Genomic DNA, 18,756 nt, shown 5'->3' on the forward strand with positions numbered 1-18,756 from the left:
GTCTTGATGTGCAGGTTGTTGTCTAGGAAGCCAAAGCCCGCCTCGAGACACCATTCCTGAAGCCGCCAGTTAGTCTCCCTGATGCAGGTCTCGTGTCATCTTCCACATCTGCTCACTGGTAGGACAGAAGAGAATACCACCTGTACCCCTGTCTCCCTCAGCACCCGCCCCCCCAGAGCATAGTAGTCTGCCATCAGGGGTTCTCCTGGCTGCATCATTTGTACCCACGTGAATTAGGACCATGGAGTAGCAATCGGTGGGCTGGATCAAGGCCTGGATCATCCCCGTCATGGGGATGTTCCTTGGCTAGTTGACCTATAAGATGTTGTAGTTGACCTACAATATATATTTGTCCCACACAATTCATTGCTATAGCAGATTTTTGTTCTGTCAAGTGTCTGTCTCTATTGTATAGAAGTTGTTGAGTGGGGGGAACAGGTTGAAGCAGGTGGGGCTTTTAGGAACCTGGGAGGTTAGATTGACACAACGGTACATAGGTCAGGCCAGTTTGATTTAGAAGCTCCAACTGACACTTATACAATGTTATCTGTGAATGTTATGTGGTGATAGCAGGGATCCAGGTTTTCCATTTGCCATGGTAAAATGTGGTAAAACCTGGATTTTATCCTTTTAAGGTGAAAACCGTGGGAAACAGTGGATTTCCCCATGCAAGCTTGTAGAATTCCAACCTACAAGGGGCTTGGGGGGAGTGGGAGGAGGGAGGTCAGGCAGGGGGGTGCCATGTGCATGTGCGCACATACACATACATATGGCTGCAGGCAGCCTGGAGAGCAGCTCCTGCAGGTAAGTCAGGGTGGGGGGATTTGAAACCCCCATAGTGAGGTGGGGAGGGAGTTGCGCAGGGCTGGGGTGGGACTGCTGCCCAGCCAGGGAGGTGCAGGGGCTTGAGGCCTGGGGCTGGAACGCACACTGCAGGGCCTGGGCAGGGAGTGGGACAGAGCTGTGGGAGGTTCGTTGGGGGCCTGCACCAGTGGGGTTGACTCCCTGCCTCTGTGCACACTGCTGGGGCAGCATGGGGGGCATGTGCCCCCCAGATTTGTGTGTGGGGCAGGGGAAGGCTTCCTGCTGCAGGCTCAGCCTCACTGCCCCACCACCCTGCCCCCAGGGCATGTGGCCCAGCAGGCAGGACCCAGTACAGCAGGGCAGAGCAGGGCCAGGTGGGGAAGCTCAATGCCACCACTGTGAGCCCTGCAAAGCCATAGTGAGGTGCCCTCTGCCCACCCAGCAGCAGTGGCACAGAGGGCACCTCACCATGATGGCATGGGGCTTGCAGTGGCAGTGCCCAGCCCTGCTCTGCTCTGACACACTGGACCCTGCTTGCTGGGCCACAGAGGCTCCAGGGGAGGGGCAGCAGATCGGGGAGCCTGAAGTGGGCAGCCCACACATGCCCCTGCCCCATGCACAAATCTGGGGGCCTTGCATCTCCCATGCCCCACCCCAGGAGTGTGCACAGTGGCAGGGAGCCAGCCTCCCCCCCACCAGAACATGCAGCAGGCAGCCTGCATCTGCCACCCCTTCGATTTGCTCTGGCCATGCCACCCACAGGGGAGGGGGAGCCGGGCTCCACGCTCCAGGGCTCAGGCGCCGCTGTGCAGGGCAGGGGCTATGGTTCTGGGTCCTTGGCCCTGTAGCCGTGGCAGCTGGGGGCCCCTCCGGCAGGGCTGGGGGTAGCTGGGGGCTGCAGGTGGAGAGTGAGGGGCACCAACAGAGGTGCGGGGTGGGGGCTGTTGGTTGGGAGTGATGGATTTCGTGGGTTTTAATCAAAGAACCTGTAACTTTTAAACAGCGAAAACTAGGATCCCTAATTTATGTGGTCTGCTCAATCCACTTTTGGATCCACTACCTAACATGATTCCAGCAGCAAAATCTGTTGCTAGCTGATAGTATTACAATTGTGAAATGTGTGAGGTAGCTTTTCCTAGAAAACGTCCAAGGTTGTAAAACTTGATGGTGGTAAAGATAAGGGAAGTACATGTTACAATAAAACTTTCTTTCGATACAAGCACAGAAACACTGCTGTTTGTACCAGTTCTATGTTTTTACTGCTGCAGAAAATTTTTACTGCTGCATACATGTTTCTGTATTTGTAAATACAATTATTTGCTTATTTTTCATATAAACAGTAGAATAGACCTTGTTTAATCTTGAAATCTAAATATATATCCCTTGTATAAATTCTGTCTAAGATTTTTTTTCCCAGTTCCCAGCACACAGGAATAAAAGGTATTGGTGGTGCCAAATCTATCCTTGTAACTCCATTGACTTCGCTGGAATTACACCTGGATGAATATTACCCAGTCTCTGTACATTTTATAAACATGACAGAAAAAATATTTTTGTATGATATTATAACCTAATGTTCTAACCTAACTGCATGTTTAGATTATTTGAATAACACACATCATAAAATCTACAGAACGAAGGTGAGAGTATATCCCGTCAAAAATAAATTGTAAGTATATCTAACGAATGAGGCAACTCTCAGAGCCAATTTATTTGTAGTAATTTGGTGGCAAAAAATTGCAGTTGATAATGATGCTAGTAATGACACACATTAGTATGAGTAATACTTGAAATGAGAAAATTAAATAATACCCCTTTTGTACTAATTGGGTCATTATGAAAATTTCCTTGGAGTCAGCTGTTGAATTAATAGTAGTCATTTGATGGATTGTGTTTCTCCTGTGAGTATCACAGCCTTGCTTTCCCATTAAACAGCAGTTGACATGTCCTTATATACAGCTGCACTGTGCATCTCCATTTCCCAAGTAACCCATCTGTCTGCCTGGCTGTCTAAAAGGGCTTCTCATCTCAGTAGCTGAGACCTTCACAAACCTTAATGCATTTTTTCCTCAGAACACTTTGGTAAGATAGAGATATAATACCTGTCCTTCACAAACAGGGGACTGAGGTGCTGAGGAGGTCAATGTTTTGATCCAGGTGTCACAGGCGGTCACCGGAAGCGCTGGTAATTGGCCCCAGACTGCGTATCTCAGTTTGCTGCTGTTGTCACTCCACCACCAACCTGTCAAGATAAGGGATCACATGCACTAACGTACTGTGTTATACCTCTGCACCTACAAAAGTTATTCTTACCATGACCTGATGCTAATGAACATGAGGACTTCAATCATTTTGGAATCTCACTCATTTCTTTCACCTGCTTAGTGCTTTTTTTCCAAATTATGCCAAAGTATGTTACCAATTATAGACCTATAATTTTCAAAATTGCTTCCAAACTTGCTAGCATAGATTTTGTGTGGTATGACTTTGTGTCTGCATACATTTGTGCATGCCAACTATAGTCAGACAAGGTTCTGGATAGATGTTTTTTATTAGAACAACTAAACCTGCTAACTATAGTAGCATTTGTAGGTGCATGTAGCTCAGTTACACATGCAGTTACCAGGTTTCCCTGGGCAATAGGCAAATGCCTATTTAAGGAGTAAAACTGAAAGCTAAAGCAATGCACTTATTCCATATGAAGAAAGGGTGTGCCTAAGGTATCAACAGGCGTCTCTGTCTCTATACTTGAACAGAGTAGAGATGGTGATCTGGAAAGTTGGTGGTTACAACCCAGTGGTACTTGAAGATGGTCATGTCACCCTGTAAATGAATAAATGAGTATGAAATAAAACTCCAATTGTTAGGGGCTACCCTTCCCCCTCCCCCTCTCCTCCTCTCCATCCCCATAACATTCTTGGCCTCAAATGGCACCAAATTCTTCATTGTCAATAGAATCCCCTGCAGGTGCACTGTTAAATTATGATCCGCATCGATAGTAATGGTTTCTTCATAGACAACAAAAATGAGAGCATTTGAGGAGGTAAAAACTCTGAGGGAGCAGAGAAATATGTGTTCACTCAGGGGAGGCCTAAAGGAGTTGTCTTCCTTTGCCAATAGTATTAATACAGAATGTTCCCTTTACAGTACACTGGGCTCATTATGGTTCACCCAGCCCCACCTCTGCGAGCATCTTTCAGGCTGAGTCTTTGTCTTTTTAAAGGCAGGGAACCATCACTGCTCATTCAGCTTTCTCCTAATGACCTGCCTTGAGTGTCTGATGCCCCCTGCTGCTCTTTCATGCGACTGGGGGGATGCCAAGCTGTAATAGCCTTGAAGCTTTCCTGAGAGGTGCAAATCTTTTTTTCTGTCTTTACCAATACCTTTCTCTTTTTCTGTCTTTACCAACATCTTTTAGTTTGGAGGCTCTCTTTTACAAATCCCTCTAAGTTGTCAAACTTTCAGTGGGAGAAGGCAGCAGAAAAAATGGGAGATGCGATGGTTGTTGATAAGGTTCCCATAACAAGAACTATTTAAAACCTTGTGATTTGGCAAAACAGATTAGTCCAGCTAACAGCACAAAAGATGATAAATTGCAGGTCAGAGCATTCATTCTACTAATTTAAAATTGATTAAGCTTTCAGGTAGGGCAGGCAGTCGCAGGTTTGTGCTGCTTTTGTGTTCATGACAATAGTTAATGAGCTGCTGACGTCGCAAAGAGAACTGGAAAAATATTCAGTTTAGAAGCTGTTCGGCCTGTTTGACAGGTGTGGTCTTTCTCTTTTATTACTCATCATTTGCCTGAAATCAAGAGCTGTGTGTTACCCTGAAGTCCTTCTGGATACAGATCCAATCGACTCATTTCAGAGGGCGTTCCATCCCTGATATGAGCACAGGTCAGGTCTATAATACAAATGTTGCTCCTACTCCTCATAGCTTCACCAGAATTAAGATTAAGGGAGTTAGCTGCTGAGCACTGGCAATTTAGTCACTCCACATGTTTACCTCAAAGAGTTGTTAATTTGGTAGTGTGTTCTTCACCGTTCGTCTGAGGAGAGGTAGTGATTAACTCTGTTTATTCACTAAGCCATGAAGGATGCAACTGGGAGAACTGTCTGACCGCTGCTTGGAGCCCACAAACAGTTCTGTGCAGCCGTCATGGCTACGTTCTGTAAACCTCTGCAGGAGCCCTGTCTCATCACTTGCAGCAAGACAAGATGCAAGATTGCTGGTGTAGGATTTTATGCTGATACCATGAAAAGTGGCTTTTCAAGATTTGATTAGCTGGATGGAGACCAGGTCTCTAGTGAATAAACGGCAAATGTGTAGCTACAGGGTGGAGAGAATTGTCTCTGCAGGGCTGTAGTATGGGAAGGCCTTGCATTTCCTCTAGCATATCACCCTTCTGCACCTGGGAGAAAACTGAGGAAGGCATTAAGCAGTAGCATAACTAGAGGTGGGCAAGAGGAGCACCCACTCTGGGCACCAAGTTGGGAGACCCAGAATTGGTCCACCTCCAACAAGTATTTCCACAGGTGGGAGCAGTTTCTTGGATAACTAACATCTCTGTGCAGTAGCTATGGAGCCAAAAGCACATTTGACATTGTACAAACATTTGACATTGTACAAACATTTATCTTGATTTCAATATGGTCCCACACAACATTCTCATAAGTAAGCTCTAATTCAGCTCTCGTAAGATGACTTAATACACATCGTAAGTGGAGTCTAACTACTATTTATCTCTCCCGTTGATAAGTCTGTGGTTGAGCCTGGACACTGCTTCCACTCTTAAGGTTCTCTCTTAAGGTTATAGACACCACCCCCCCCCCCAAAAAAAAAAAAATCTCTTTGAAAGTCTTGGTCTCTACAGTGTTTACACTATCTGGTGAATTAGCATACCATCTGTATAATTAGAGTTGAATGTTTTGCTGAGCCACTGAGTGATTACAGTATTATTCTATAATAGCCTGAGGCTATAGGCTTCAGATCTCCTGATGAATTCTGATTCTCTTCTGTCCATAAACAACTTTCCAATCTGCTTTATGGGAAAGCAGCTTTTTGAAGTTTTGTGAATTTAGGAATTTTGCTCAGTCTTACAGGAAAGATTTTATGTGTTCCCAATAGGCTTGTAAGTATAATAAAGAAAAGAGAACTTTTGTGTTGATTTTACTGAAAAGTGACTACCAAAGATGCTGATAACTACTCATGGAAATCCAGAACAGATGATATGATGTTTCCAAGAGAAAAGTTGATGGTAAAGTATATTTTTCACATTTATTTTATTCAGACATACTTGAGTTCTGTGTTGTATCTTGATTTCAATATGGTCCCACATGACATTCTCATAAGTAAACTGGGGAAAGAAGGTCTAGATGAAATCACTATTAGGTGGGTGCACAAATGGTTGCAGAATATCACACAGAATAGTTCTCAGTGATTCACTGTCAAACTTGGAGAGTGCAGAGCTCTGTCCTGGACCTAGTTCCATCAATATTTTGATTGATGATTTGGATAATGGTATATAGGATGCACTAAAAGAGTTTGCAGGTGTGTAACAAGGAACCCAAACCCTGTTACTCGGGCACAGTAGGAGGGGAGGTGAAGGAACTATAACTGGGAGCCAAAGTCTCCTATCACTTTAAGACAGTGGTCTCCAACCTTTTTAAGCAGGAGATCATCTTTGGCAGTTAAAAGCAACCCAAGGTCTACCATGTGCCACTGTCTCCCCCAGCTCCCATCAGGTAAGTCTGTGGGGAGGGAAGGGGGGACAGGCTGAGGTAGAGGGAGAAAAATTATTTGGGGGCGCATGTCCCCAGCAGGTAAGTCTCACCTGGCTGGGGCTCCACTCAATTTACCCCTGCTCCTGCCTCTGCAGCACTGTCCCTCACCATGGGGGCCTCAATCTAGCCCCTGCCCCTTCCCTCCCCTAAGGACTGACCTGCTGGGCTGGGGCATGCGCGTTCATACATGCAGGCACTCAGCCCCCCCCAACCCCAACCTAGGATTGACTCCAAGAGGCTCCAAGATCTACCAGTGGATCAAGTCCCACCAGTTAGTGACCACTGTGTTAAGAGAAGACAGCAAGCTAAGCTAACTGTGTAAAGCCCCAGCAGCAGGACTGGAGGCTGGTCCTTAATAAAGAGGGTAAGACCCCTGTGTGTGGCTGGCAAAGGCCACATGACAGAAAGGGGGTGGGGCTTCAAGGCATATAAACCCAGGGCCTGAGCCAGAGGAGGCAGTTAGACCCTGTATGCACAGGAAGAGGAGCTCTCCAGGGCAGCTGACTGTAGAAAGCAGTGCACAGGGATACCCAAGGTACCCACAAAGGTGAGAGTGTGCCTAGCACTGGGAATTATAGCTTGTGGTAGGTACTGACTGTCAGTGAGGAAGAACTCTGTGAAAGCAGTTTGCTTATATTTCAGTTGTGCTGGTGTCTACCTTGTGTACGTGTGTTGAGAACTGGAGGACTGGAAGTGACTGTAGGGGTGGAGGAGGCTATGTGCAGGGTACCTGGCAGGTATCCTCTGCTGCAAGGCTGCGACCCAGACTGCTGGGCTGAAGTCAGTGGATCTGGACTAAGGGACTTCAGCTGAAGGAAAAGGGGCTAAGGCTGAATAGATTGAAGCCCAGACAAGGGTAGGGACCTGAGTGGCCCAGTGTTAGTCTGGGGCAAAAAAGAGACTCTGGGTGTCAGGGTCAGAGCCCCAAGTCAACCCCACAGAGTAGCAAAGAAAGGACTAGGAAGAGCACCTAGGGCTCACAAACCTCTGAATGGCAGCCTCTGCTTTTCACTAGCAATATCAAAGCATGGTACGTGAGACATCTGGACACCTGACAGGTGGGAGCAAAGGCTGGGCAGGACTAAGGCATCCATCAAGCAGCCCTAGGGCACATCCAGTTACAAGATGATATCACACAAGAAGCATTTTGGAGGACAGGATCAGAATTCAAAACTGTTCTTGATAATTTGGAGAGAGTCCAAAATCACCAAGAATAAATTCAGAATAGATGAGTGCAAGGTGCTGTGCAAAAAAGGAGAAATCAAATAGACAAATACAAAAGAGGGGACAGTGAGCTGGCATGGTGTGATAGAAAAGAATTGGGGGATTATAGCAGAGCATAAATTTAAATATATCATCAATTGGTGTTGCTGCAAAAAGGCAGCTCTTTTTCTGGGAGGGATTAGCAAAACTGTTGTCTCAAGACGCTGGTGGGAGGGTGACAACTGTACTGTTGTACTTGATGTTGCTGAAGGCTCAGCTACAATAATGAATCTGGACTTCAGGCACTCTACTTTAAGCAAGAAGTGAGATGAACTGAAAGAATCCAGTAAGAGAGCAACAGGAATGGTAAAAGACTTATAATGCATCTAGAAGGAGAAGTTGGAAGAACTGGATTTGCTGAGTCTAGAAATGAAAAGATATAAAAGGGAGACATAAGAGGCTGAATATGTAAAAGATTGCTTGTAAGAGGATGGTGATTAATTGCTCTCCACATTTACTTCTGACAACAGAAAGAAGAAATCTACTTAACTTTCAGCAAAGATGAAGGAGACCATGTGGGAAAGACTTTGTAACTATAACAATTATTAAGCACTGGAACAGGATCCATGGGGAAGTTAATGGAAACCTGTTCGTTAGAGGTTTTTAAGAATAGATTAGATAAATATCTGTCGGGGTGGTGTAGACATGCTCAGTGATTTCATGAGGCACCTTCCAGCTCTCCATTTTCACAAGTAGATGCTTTGAATTGCCACTGCAGATACCTGCCTGACAAATGAAATTTCCCCCACTGCCCTAGGCATATTTAATTTTATTCTATTTTTGCAGGATCAAACAGGAGAAAAATAGGCTGGTAGAAATTTCATGGGCGCTCAAAGCCACAGCTCCTGAATTCTGTGTCTAGTTACATTGATCTTTGAGCCAGTCACTCCACCTCTTTTGCTACTTCACTTTCCTCATCTGCCAAATAGAATATGAACTGCTCTTCAAGGGTTAATGAAGGGCTATCCAGCTGGTAGCTTGTGGGTTAACTCGTAGCCTGTGAGCCCTGTAGCTGCCTTCCCAAAGGTCAGAGGAGGAGGAGGGTGCAGGCTGTGCACTATCAATGGTGATGCTGTGGTGAGCCACCAGCCACAGGTCATGGGGAGATTCACAGAGGGGCTGTCTGGTGTATGGCTTTGGGGGCTGAAGTTGGATGGCCCTGAGTAAAAGGCTACATGAACTATCCTTTCTGAAGCAGGCTGAGCTTTGGATGAAGGATGCTAAATATCTGAAAAGTATTACTGCATTGCTACCAAGAAGACCACATGAGGGCTAAACCATCCTGGTTTAAGTGTAAATATTTATGGTTAGCAACAGAAACAATATCTCTGGAAAAACTGGAGAAAGGATTTATGCTATATATAAAGTTTGCCCTACTTGTTCAAATCCCTTTTAAATCACTCTAATAGCAACTGCTCTAGAGCAAGAAACAGTCCCTTGCATCTCTGTATCAAGGCCAGAATTAAAATAGACAGGCATGATTGGTTACCGAGTGCCATTAGTAGCAGCTGATGTTTTAATGAAAAAGCAAGCCCTGGCTCTTTGTTCCACATCACTTTTTTTGTCCTAAGGAAAAAGCATTATGAAAATAGGTGCTATGTAATTACTAGTACAAAATGTAGAAATATTAGTTATTCATATTTTTTAAATACAGCTAAAGGTTCCTAGTCTATAAATTAGACATCACCTCAAAACCATAGCCCATGCACTGTGTGCTATATATGCACATCCACCTCAGTCAACATTCTCCTCAAGAGCTTTTCTGAACAGAATGAATAACCTATATTTAAAATATGTAGCAAACCTATGGTTAATAGTAAACTTGAGTATGCATAAGGTTTCATTGTTTGTAGCATATCCCTGTCATTTTGCTTATTAAAGAGAAGCCTCTACAATAGGTAACTTATTATACAGGCTTCTTCTGTCTGTGATTCACAAAAGTATTACTACAAGCCCCAGTGAAGAGATCTAGGTATATCTGTGATTGCCATGACAATAAAGGCAGCATCCTTAAACAGGGAGTAATGGCTTCATCCCTTCAGTACCAGAGAGTGGAGGGAATAATCTGCTATTTAAACCCTTGTGTTTCTCACCTGCCCTTGATAGTTTAGGTGGGATGAAATGAGGAGAAGTCACAAGTAAAGTCCTGGAAGTGAAGGGTAAATGTTATGCAGGAAATTTCTCTGTCTGCACAGCAACCATTCCTCCATAGAAGATCTTATAGCCCAATCCTGAAAGCAATGATAAAAAGTAGGGGATGAAAATAAGATGTAGATATAATGCTGCTTGAAACGCATTATCTCTCTGTGCTCTTTGACTGCCACAAATGGGTCCAGAGGTTGTAGGCTGGCAGCCAGACTGTATGAGGCAGTGTGTGGGAAGGGAGCAGAGGGCTTATGTGTCTATCATTGCACAAGAAGTTCTGGCTTTTTTTCCCCTGCCCCTTACTCACTGGTCCTGCCACAGCTCCACTCCCCAACCCCAACCGGCTGGTGGTGCAGAGGATAGACTGCAGCTCAGTGCAATGACTTGGGTTCATTTTGTTCTCCTTTGTGCATTTGTTTTTTGGGAACATGCATCCCATGAAAAGCAGACTAGGAAAAGAGTTATTAGGCCAGCCAGGCTTTTTCCATCAGCTAATGGAGGAGGGTTGCTCCCAGCAATATGTTCTGGAGTACTTTGTCCAGTGGAGTTTTAAATTACAGTGTTAATGTGTCTTCTACCACTTCCTGTGGGAGACTGTGATGCATCAGGTCCATTAGCACTATTAGGGATTCCACACAGCAAAGCATCTGAAAAGTATTCACCTGAAAGGCAGTATGCTGACAGCTGAGAAAGCTGTTACCTCCAAATTCCAGTGGGAAATGTGTTTTAGTAAAATGTGAATGACAGAAAGTGATAATGATCCTGGAGAAGATTGCCCTGTGCCCTTGGTAATGGAATGTCTACAGCAACATGGAAATGAGAAATAACTTCACCAAATCTATTTTCCAGAGTTTGTTTTATAGATGAGTTATGCAGGATAGTTTCACTGGCCAAAGCAGAAAACTTAAGTCAAAGCATTGCTTGAGTTAATAATGCTGCTGTGCATAAAATCAGATTTAGGATAAAGGTGCTGATGATTCAGACTCGATGCATTGACTTCAGAGGGAGCAAAATTTGGTCCTTTACAAGTGGCCAGGCTGTGAATGGCCCTGACTCAGGTGCAGGGGGAAAAGAGAGTACAAAGAGTTTCTGTTTGTATGGCCTGTGCACGAACCTCTCAGACTTGTTTAGCTTTACAAATCAAAAGTCTTCACACTCAAGCACAAAGAAATTGTGGAAAAGTAAAGGTGAGAAATATTGAAGGTGAAAGCTGTGCCTTTGTTCCATTGTTTGCTTACTTTCTGCCTTTAAAATGAACTAATAGATCCACCTTTCTTTCATCCTCAGTGGGGGAAATCCTACATTGCTGAAGTCAGTGGTAGTCAGAACCTATCATACAAAGTGACTTGAAAATTCAACTACCTTGTTTGCCACTAGAGGCTGCTATAATAATATTTAGTCATTTATATTTTCAATGAGTTGTTCAAATAGTATCCAAATTGGACAAAAATATACATTGCTGCAGCTTTGGCACATGGCTTTTAGCACTCTCTCCAGTTATGACAGTAACACGCATCCTGTTTGGAGGAAGGTGCTGCGTACAGCTGTGCACGGCAGAAGTGAGGAGTTCTAACCTGAGCTGAATTCCAGTCAGGCTTCTACCTGCAGAGCCAAGGACATGGATAAGTAAATCTCTCAAGAGCTAGGCATTCACTTCTGCCGTAGGTTTTACTCTAAACCTCACTGGGAGGAGGGCAGTTGGTGAATTCTCATAAAAGATGAGGCACACTGGCAGCACTGTAAACTGGCCAGTGCAGAGCCTGCAAGCTCTTTACTATTCTGCTGCTAAGCTCACTCTGTCTCACAGAGGACAGGCAGGTCGGGAGAAATAAATTCAGAAACTCTCTTTACAGGCAGGAACTGCCAAATTACACTACAATGAGTGTGTTCCCTATCTTAGGACTGTTAGTTTGTGTATGCTAAACTTAGACCCCAGTGGAGCCCTCTTTTAGGCTGGGGGAATCATGTTCTGTTCTGGTGTGATATACAGCAGCATCACTTGAAGTCAGTGGGATCTATGTCTGCTTATGCTGGACAGAAATTGGTTGTGGAAGACCAGAGTCTCACACATGATGGTGGTGCACAGGGGAGATCCCTGAGGATTGGAAGAGAGACAACATTGTACCCATCTTCCAGAAGGGAAAGAGAGAAGACCCAGGCAACTATAGGCTAATCAGCCTAGCCTCCATCCCAGGGAAAATCCTGGAAAAACTCATTAAAGAATCTATGTGCAATACGCTTGTTGAGGGTAAGTTTCTGAACAACAGCTAGCATGGCTTCGTCATGGGTAGGTCTTGTCTTACCAATCTCATCTCCTTCTACGAACAGGTCTCTCACCACTTGGACACAGGAGGGAAGGTCAACATTATATACCTAGACTTCCAAAAGGCTTTGGATCTAGTACCCCACAATATCCTTGTGGAAAAATTGGCAGATTGTGGGCTTAACTGCTTAACAGTTCAGTGGGTGGAAAACTGGATGCATGGTAGGACCCAGAGAGTTCTCATGAAAAGATCTGTATCATCCTGTTGAGAAGTTGGCTAGTAGTGTCCCTTAGGGGTCCGTGCTTGGGCCAGTGGTTTTCAACGTCTTTATCAATGATTTGGATGTGGGGGTGAAAAGCTCACTGGCCAAGTTTGTGGACAGTGACACCAAGTTATGGGGGAGTGTGGTCATGCCAGAAGATAGGTTGCAGATACAGGTGGACCTGGACAGGCTGGAGAGTTGGGTGGGCCGGAACCAGATGAAGTTAAACACTCAGAAGTATAAGGTGCTCCATCTGAGGACAAACAATCCCCAACATACCTACAGGCTCGGTGGTGATAATTTGACTTGCACCACAGCTGAAAGAGACCTGGGGATAATGATCAACCATCACATGAACATGAGCTGGCAGTGCAATGCTGTGGCCAGCAGGGCAAACAACATGCTGGCATGCATTAACTGTTGCATCTCATGCAAAACTAAGGAAGTGATACTTCCACTGTACTCCGCACTGGTGAGACCACAGCTGGAGTACTGCATTAAGTTCTGGGTGCTGCACTTCAACAAAGACATGGAAAAACATATGGGTGACTTTTCTCTGGACCCTCTCAAGATCAGGGACTTGTAAGACAAGCCATACGAGGAGATGCTGAGGGACTGCAGCCTCTTCAGCCTCCGGAAGAGAAGGCTGAGAGGGGACTTGGTAGCAGCTTACCACTACATCAGGGGAGAGGAGTACGTCAGGAACTCAGTGAACAGTTGTTCACCAGGGCACCCTTGGGGAATACCAGGAGCAATGGATACAAACTCCTGGAAGGCCGCTTCAGGCTCAGTTCCAGGAAAAACTCCTTCATGTTCAGGGTGGAATAAATTCCCTCCATTGGTGGTGCAGTCACCTACCTTGGAAATCTTCAAAAGGAGACTGGACGGTCACCTTGCTGGGGTCACTCGACCCTAGTTGCCTTTTCCTGCCTAGTGCAGGGGGACTGGACCCGATGATCTGCAAGGTCCCTTCCAGCCCCTAGCAGTCTATGAATCTATGTCACAGACTACATGCTATTGATCATTGACTAAATAATGTGACTAAAAGTGCTCCAATGTCCTAGCAATGCCAGCACAAATTAAGATATTTGTTGGCAGACTCAACAGAGAGCACAAGTCATTTAGGGAGCCCAGAGCTGAACAGCCCGCTCACCTCTAAAGGTGCTATCTCCAGGGCTGGTGCGAGGTATGCTGACAATGATACCAGTATGCAGACTCCATTTGTTTTGTGGATACACAGGGGAATTCACCCTCAATGTCTACTAGTCTGGCACCTTTCACTAAAAGAATCAAAATGTGTTACACAAACTCCAGGTTGTTACTGATGAAAAAACCTATAGTCAAGCAGAAAAGATCCCTCGTGTGTGTATCTGTGAGGGTTCATGCATGCTATATATACACGAGTCATTTTGTGGAGCAATATCACTTTCATTAGAGCATTTTTTCCTGTAGTTATCCTTTGTCATGACATGGTTTTAATACCAAAATTAACTGTGCTGTTTCTTATTTTTCTTATACTTTGTCCTTTGAATACATTGTCATGGGTGAGAAGTCTGCATTATTTTAGTATTTATTGGGTCTGGTTACTGCTTTATTTTTAATTATTAAAGCCAAGATTTTCAAAAGAGTTCACAAATGTTGTGGTTTCCATCATTTAGTGCCAAAACTAAGACTATAACAGCCTGACTTTCACTGCTGCTGGGCACCCACAAATTGTCTTCATTTGGAATTTGCCTCTGAAAATTAGCTCGTATGGTTTTCAAGTTGACCATCAAGAAAATACATGCTACTGTTGGCCTCAACTGTTTCTCTGACTGTGTTTTCAATTGACCTGCTATTGAAGATGCCTCTGAAACAAGAACATTTCAAAATACATTCTGGATCTCATAATTTACAAATACTGAACATGTCTCTTTTCCAGTGATCAGAGGGTGGCTTTTTTTTTGAGTGAGTGACTTGTCACCTGAAAGGGGTCTGATTTTTTTTTTTCAGAAAGTGTTAAGCACCTGCTGCCTAAAATTCTGTATCCTTCAAGTACGTATCAACAAACTGAAGCATTGCAAATTACTAGGGGTAAGTGTTTGGGTCTACAATATGGCTACATAGTTATAAGATGTGCTTTTTAGGTTTGATTAAAAGAACTGTAACATAGGTATTTGTATATTTTTCTTTTTTAAAAAAGCACATAAGAAAATTAACAAATGTCTACAAAAGACCTTTCACCTGCCACAAATATATCTCCCTCAGTCCACTAGCCAATGTTATTATATCCAGCCTATTCCATTGCTTGAGAACCTGGCAAACTGTTTAGGATTCATAGCATACACGAAAGTCAGCAGATCTGTGCTGAGTCAGAGCAGGAAGGGAAATGAGTTCTAGCTGAGGAACAAACACATTTCAAAGGAAGGGGTAAGTTCAGCTGATGAATATTATAGCTACATAGTTTCACTGTATATATAACTGCATATGTCGGGATTTGCCAGCTCCTTGTAAGTCATTGTCTTAGGAAATAGCATGCCCATTCTTAGGGTGTTTCCTGGTTTGGTTTAGAGATAAGGACAAAGCAATGGAAGCTGGTTCCTAAAAATCTTTGGATTCTTGTTGTTTAAAATGCCATCAGCAAGTCTGTCGCAGGAGCTGAACATTATGAGTGTTCTGACAATTTTCCTGAAGGTTGCATTTCCTGTTGTCATGGAAATAAGACAGGAGCACTGAAAGCTCAGTAATGGGCTCTAAAATAACAACTATTTATAGATATTAAAAAAAATTCAGCTGGCATAGGTAAAAATAGATCTTCAGTGATATCACATTTCTTAAGATACAGTCTGTATTGGTAGTATTTTCTGGTTGTGGTTTTGGGGGGTCCTCCTCTGTCTAAGGTAATGTAAGCTGAGTATTTATCGTGCACTCCCAATTGGCATGGCTGTGGAGGAGGGGTTTTTAGGTAGCACCTATAGGGCTAAGGAATATATATGTATTTGTAGATGAAAGACTATATTTTTGTTTTGATTGTCTGAAAATGCTCATGTACACAACTGAGCATTCCTTATACCCTGGCTGACAGTCATAAAGGAATCTGTTACTGCAGCCATTTTCCTTTACCCAGGGATTTATCAGAAGCTCTTCCCATATCCAGTGCTATTCCAGGTTTGTCTGAGGGTTCATCCAATACATGGTATAGTTAACATACCGATTTGTCTTTCATCAGTGACCTTTTATTATGCCATATTGAGCCTTCTTCACCTGGGTTTCTAGCTCTGCAGGTCTCTTACTGGTTAAGCAGATATTTGACTTTGGCACCATAGTAACATCTTACTTATCAAATAATCCACATTTTTTTTATCAAGGCAAATTGTTATGCTAATACACCAGACTGAGAGAATTAAGCATAGTTTAATTTTAAAGCATAGTCTCCCATAGTTTATTTTTAAAACTTGTACATTACGAGATGCAAGTAAACATGAACAGACTATACATCTGCTTTCTGCATTTCTTTGTATCGATACCTGCAATACTGCCCCATGACTTTTTTAATAATAAAAAGCACGTGAATTTTCAGTTTATTAAATCTGGACTGTAATTTGGGAGAGTTTTCTTTGCTAGTCTCCTCTTCTCAAAAATCAATACAGGTGCACTTTAAGCAAAATGCAATGATTGCTGCACGTTTTTTGGGATGATTCTTTTATTGGTCCAACTGTATGGTTGGAATAAAATTAGGCAAGCTTATGGATGCAAGACATTCTTCATCAAAGTTTTGCACTAATAGCATTACCCAATAACTGAGATTACTACTGCACAAGTACAGGAATGTCAAATTATCTGACCCCATGGGTTAGATGAGTGCTGCTGGGCTGAACTGGACTGCCCCCTACACAGCACCTGAAGCATTGGGTCCAGTTTGGGTGCTGCATGCAGCATGTGCTGGACCCTAGGGCTGGCACAGGGCACATACTGCTGTGGTACATGAGCTGGACAAGGGGTCAGTCTGGGATGCTGTATGCAACCTCACGTGCAGAACTGGGTCCAGCACATATGCCATGGATAGTGCACACCCCATGCTGGCCCCAGTGCCACCTGCACAGTGAGCCCTGGGGCCCGTGCAAGCCACATGTGATATGCAAGACTGGACCTGGTGCTGCATGTGGCACAGGAGATCTGGGATGTGGGCCATGTGATACTCTGTGCTGGCTTCTTGTGTTGCATGCAGGGCATCTGGTGCTGGATCCAGCTTGTGTGCTGCATGTAGCTTACAGGACAGGGACTGGTGCATAGCGTCAGTCCACCGACCCACATATGAGATCATATGGCTCCAGGGACCGTGTTTGGCCCATGGGATAGATGTTTGGCACCCTTGGACTACTACATGTGGAACTTTAACGGGGGCTCATTGGCACCCCCATTGCAAAGTGGGGCCATGGCCACACCTCTTTTGGCTGTGTGGTGCATGCTCAGTGAGCTCTCTTCACTGCATATGCTCCATACAGCTGAAGGGGGTATGGCCATGCTCCCCATCCTGCCATCCTAAATCCACCCACGATCAAACAAACACACAGTTTATTAGTTGCTGATCAGGAGATGCTCAGGACTAGAGTAGAAAGGGAGGGACCCTTGTAGGTCATGAGTGAAATCCTTTAGCAGGGCTATTGGGAGAGTCCATCATGACACTTGCTTGTATTCTACATGTTTTGAAACCAGCACTCACTATCCTTTACTACCATGAGCCTTGAATTAGCTTACAAATTCAGAGTCAGTTCAAGCTGGCAATAAAACTCGTTGACTTTGAAGGCTTAGTCTACTCTACCCATTTTTTTTTGTGAAAAGATAATAGCCCCTAGCTTACATAGTTCTGCCAGCAAGAACCTAGTATGGATCTAGGTATGCTGATAGAAGTGTGATTTTTGTTAGTTTATTTTGTCCTACTTAGGAAAGTGACATAGCTCTGTTTACAATATGCTGCATCTCTACTAGGAGCTCTGCTGACATAGCTGAGTTGCTGTAGCTTAGACCTGAGATGGGAAACTCATCTGGCTCTAAATGAAAGACCCAGGACTGATCCTATGGCCAGATGAACAGCAGAGGGCTGGTGCTATGGGCTGGATTCCCCCTGGCATGCTGAATCCTCTGGTTGGCTTGGGCCTGTGTTACATGTGGTACCCACTCTGACTGGATCAGGAAACAAGCTGCACATGTCCATCCCAGACCAGCTGGAGCAAGTGCCACTGCATGCAGTGTGTGTCCTGGGCTGGCTGGAGCAGGTGCCAGATCTGGCATGCAGGGGATCCATGGAGCTCCCCTCCCTGCATGCTGGATCCAGCACTTGCTCTGGCTGGTGCTGGATCTGGTATGTGGGAGTGTGGAGGGGGATCCTGGACTGACCTCCAGCCTCAGGGCTCAGTACTTGAGTTGGTACTCTTTAACATCTTCATTAATGATCTGGAGTCAGAAGTCAGATGCGAACTGGCAAAGTTCATGGTTGACACTGAATTATGGGGGAGGGTGGTCACACCGCAGAACAGGCTAGGGATACAAGCCGACTTGATCAAGCTCTCAAGGTGGGCTGACCAAAACCGGATGGCCTTCAATGTAAGGTGCTGCACTTCAGTAGGAAGAACCCCCAACATACTTACAAGCTTAGCAGTGCTACACTGACTAGCACCATGATGGAAAGAGACTTGGGGGATTCTGGTTGACCACAAGATGAATAGGAGTCACCAATGCAGTGCTGTGGCTGACAAAGAAAACCAAACTCTGGTGTGCATCTACTGATTCATCAAACAAAAACCAGAGATGTCATTCTCCTGCTTTACTAGGCCTTGGTGAGGCTTCAGCTAGAGTACTGCATCCAGGTTTGGGCCCCCCACTTCAGGAGGGATGTGGAAAAGCTTGAGAGAGTCCAAAGGAGAGCCACTTGTAAGATCCAAGGCCTGGAGGGCAGGCCATGCAAGGAGAAGCTAAGGGATTTGGGATTCTTCAGTCTGGAAAAGAGAAGGCTCAGGGGGAACTTGGTAGCAGCCTACAATTATATAAGAGGGGTGCATCAGGACCTGGGAGAACAGCTGTTCATCAGAGCTCCCCAAGGGATAACAAGGTCTAATGGTCATAAACTCCAGGAAGGCTGAATTAGACTAGACATAAGAAAAAAGTTCTTTACAGTGTGTGTGTCCAGGGTCTGGAACAGACTCCCCCCAGAGATGGTGCAAGCACCTACTCTGGGCTCTTTCACAAAACATCTGGA

General features: G+C 44.7%; 1 long non-coding RNA gene across 1 annotated transcript in view; it reads left to right on the forward strand.

The window, feature by feature from the left end:
• Positions 1–6,572, forward strand: part of LOC109307339 — a 14,992-nt gene extending 8,420 nt beyond the window's left edge. The window contains exons 2-3 of the long non-coding RNA XR_002100239.1: positions 5,722–5,729; positions 6,434–6,572. This is a non-coding gene — a long non-coding RNA (uncharacterized LOC109307339). The remainder of the gene's footprint in view (positions 1–5,721; positions 5,730–6,433) is intronic.
• The last annotated feature ends 12,184 nt before the right edge of the window (positions 6,573–18,756 follow it).

The sequence above is a fragment of the Crocodylus porosus genome, unplaced genomic scaffold (genome assembly GCF_001723895.1).
Source record: "Crocodylus porosus isolate Cpor-Errol unplaced genomic scaffold, CroPor_comp1, whole genome shotgun sequence".
NCBI classification, from domain to species: Eukaryota; Metazoa; Chordata; order Crocodylia; family Crocodylidae; genus Crocodylus; species Crocodylus porosus.